The 3,172-nt window shown below is 37.9% G+C and overlaps 1 protein-coding gene across 1 annotated transcript in view; it reads right to left on the bottom strand.

Moving 5' to 3' along the window:
* Nucleotides 1-2,671, bottom strand: part of LOC101858160 (glutathione hydrolase-like YwrD proenzyme) — a 22,082-nt gene extending 19,411 nt beyond the window's left edge. Inside the window, exon 1 of the mRNA XM_005091529.3 lies at nt 2,493-2,671. The gene's annotated coding sequence lies outside the window, so the exon portion shown is untranslated. The remainder of the gene's footprint in view (nt 1-2,492) is intronic.
* Between the last annotated feature and the right edge of the window lie 501 nt (nt 2,672-3,172).

Genomic DNA, 3,172 nt, shown 5'->3' with positions numbered 1-3,172 from the left:
ACCTAGGAGGTATGATGAAAAAGCCTAAAATTACTTCATGTTAACCAGATCTACCGGAATTCTTTTTTATCGTATTAAAGAAAGTTACAGTTCATAGAATAAAATAGGAAAAAATACGGAGATTTGAAATCTTTTCACTTTAACATGAATTTATTAAACAACTTCGTCTTTAACTTTAAATAAGTCTACCATACATAATATTTAGTTTGGTAAAAGTTAATACATAAAGTCAACCAGCTCTAACAGCCATCTGTCCAAGACAATCACTTGTACTTGTAAATGTCCATGCACTTCCCATTTTCAGTCTTTCAATTTTTAAAGTTTATATTAAATGGCAATGTTCAAAACGTCCACCTGTCTAAGATAACCTTTTTTTCTTCAAGACTGGTGGCCATCTTGGGAAATTTCAACTGCATATGCATATACATATATATGTAAGCTGCATGATACAATTATACATAATATATTAATATATATACGTAGAAGGCTATATGACAGAGATCTCTGACTGGGACATGATCACTCCAAGTAAAAGTACCAATTTCAGCCCCAACTGTACTTCACCAAAAAGTTACGTCTGCAGACTAAAAAAATAAAAACTTTAAAAACATTTGACAAAAATTCTAAAATAAGAACAAAGCATATTTCTAAAAAAAAGAAGAAAAAAGTCACACATGAAAACCAATACATGAAACTAGGCAATCCTCAAAAAAAGATCTTTTTTATTGGTCAGGAAGTGTATTAATTTATTTACCACAACTCAAGGAGAAGGAGATTTCATCAGATTGGTGATTGGTGGTGTGGCCCTGAAGCCCTGACGCTATAATATGTTCCTACAGACAGATTGTCACTGGTTATTTTGACTGACCTTGAAAAAGTCAAGGCAGTGACCAACAGTCAACAGTGTCACCACATTTAGGTCAGGCCTGCAGCTGCATCTACGCATGCTGTTATAATGTGTGTGGTACCAGACCAATCTAAGATAGCTGCGTAGACTGAACAAGTGGATTCTGTTTGCATCCACAGCCCCCTTATTTTTGCTACAGCTTGAGCTTAAGATGACTTGAGATCGAACTCACAATTCTTTGTGTGTGTGTGTGTGTGTGTGTGTGTGTGTGTGTGTGTGTGTGTGTGTGTGCATTCTCCCTTGTTTTAAGTGTTACTGCCATTCATTAACAAATTTATAATTCTTTTGAACCAATTCTCTTATATTCTCATCTTTTTATAGGCAAGTATGCATCATGTGTGTTTGGCTTTTCAGCTTAACGAATCCATTTTAATCGTAGTAACTCCATAATGAGGCAGGGTCACATTTTTAGAACTGCTAACACTGTTCCTTTTTACAGCCCATCTAACATCACTGATGATAGCCTTTTTTGGGGTAGTGTTTTACGGCGCTCGCAACTGCATAAGGCCATATGAGCGCGCAGGACACAGTAAGCATTTCCAGTTGGAAGGAAATTGTTTTATTTTGCTCTGGTAGCGGTAGCCTTTAATTTTTATCGATTTTGGACCACCAAGGGATCTTTAAAATTAACGTGCCGCAACTTGCACATATGCGACCTCCGAGATTTTTCGCCCTCATCTGAGAAGCTACGTGTAAGATCATATTATATACCTACACTAGGCTAAAGTTCAGGGGTGTGGCTGATAAGACAGCATTTAAGAGGGAGCAAAGGAGTAGCGGTAAAAATGGCTGCAGAGAGCCCAGAGGAGGTGGGCAAAGGAGGTGAGGAGGTGGGGGCAGAAAGTGGAGACAAAAGCCGATGACAGAACATATTGTCAGAGAGCAGGAAAGGAGGTGAACGAAGAAAATTTTAGAGAAGAAAATTTTCCGTCGCTGTCTGAAGCCTATTGAATGAGAAGCTATGACCGTAACCTCTCGACCACGAAAGCCCCTACTGATAGCAGCACCGTCATAGACTAAATCTTGATCTTTAACTATCATTACTATAGATCTAGAAATAGATCTTTCACACTGACGATCGACATGTTACTTTGTCATCAGTCTTAGTCTATCTATAGGTTTACACAAGTCAACACAAGAGAGTTTACTAGAAGAAAAATGACATCATTTTTTTTTTGGTCGTTTCTGTCGGAGGATTCATCAGGCTCAGGTGGGTGGGGTAGGCCTAGGCCTTGGTAATCTTCATAAACCCATCACTATGATCCCATTTCACTATGATCCGTGCCTATGGCTGCACTGTAATGTATGCACTGAGCACATAAAACAGATCCTAAAGAATTTAAAACTAATAAAACATAGTTTACATAGATATATCTAGAATCTAGATCTAGATATAGATCTAGGTCTAGTTACAACTGGCGATATTATACATTATATATATAGATTTAAACACTAAATATACACCTGGCATAATGTAGTCTGTAGGCTAGTAGGCCCCTATAATCCTATACTATAAAGCAAAATCAAAAGTATAAAAGTTGAGTCTAATATTGTAATGTAATAGATCTAAATGAAAGTTACACACGTGTGGTGAGGAGAGCGGAAGTACAGGTGGTGGTCGTCAATTCAAAAGCTCAGGATTTCATCCTGCTCCTGCCTCAATGGAGAAGAATCGCATCAGATATGGGCATTGTGTAACAATGATAACAAACGATAACAGCTAAGACGTGCACAAGCATCCAGTACACCGCATTATCAACTAGCCTTGTGACCCTCGGAATGTAAACAAGCGGTCACCTTTAACCCTTGAACCAAGCTCATAGATATATACTTAGAGAAGTTGTTACTATTAGTGAATCGGGGAACCCCAAAATGGTGCAAAACTTTCCACTGTGCTAGCAAATTGGCATACTAAGAGTTGTGCCAAAATGCAGCTAGGCCTAGTCTTTCATTCTGTTTCGTGGTACTATATATCTATCACACTGTTGTCTGTCGCAGTAAAACGAAAATCTAGCTCATTTATCAATTTACCAATGTGGGTATGTAACTTTGCAAAGCTTTCATGTCGGCCTGTGACCGAAACAAGTTATAGTCGTTTTTTTTCTTAAACGTTTCTTTATTTGGGCCCTTGTGTTAATATACCCCTCTTTTGTGCATGCACAGGATATATAGCTACAATAAATGATTTTCAGTAATCTAGCTAGGCTAGAAAAAAAAAATCCTTAAATTTGAGACAGCCAAGACCCGCTCAGCCCACATTTCAGT

The sequence above is a fragment of the Aplysia californica genome, unplaced genomic scaffold (genome assembly GCF_000002075.1).
Source record: "Aplysia californica isolate F4 #8 unplaced genomic scaffold, AplCal3.0 scaffold00031, whole genome shotgun sequence".
In the NCBI taxonomy this organism is placed as follows: domain Eukaryota; kingdom Metazoa; phylum Mollusca; class Gastropoda; order Aplysiida; family Aplysiidae; genus Aplysia; species Aplysia californica.
The sequence above is the reverse complement of the archived record's forward strand: the minus strand, read 5'-3'. Positions and strand labels throughout refer to the sequence as shown.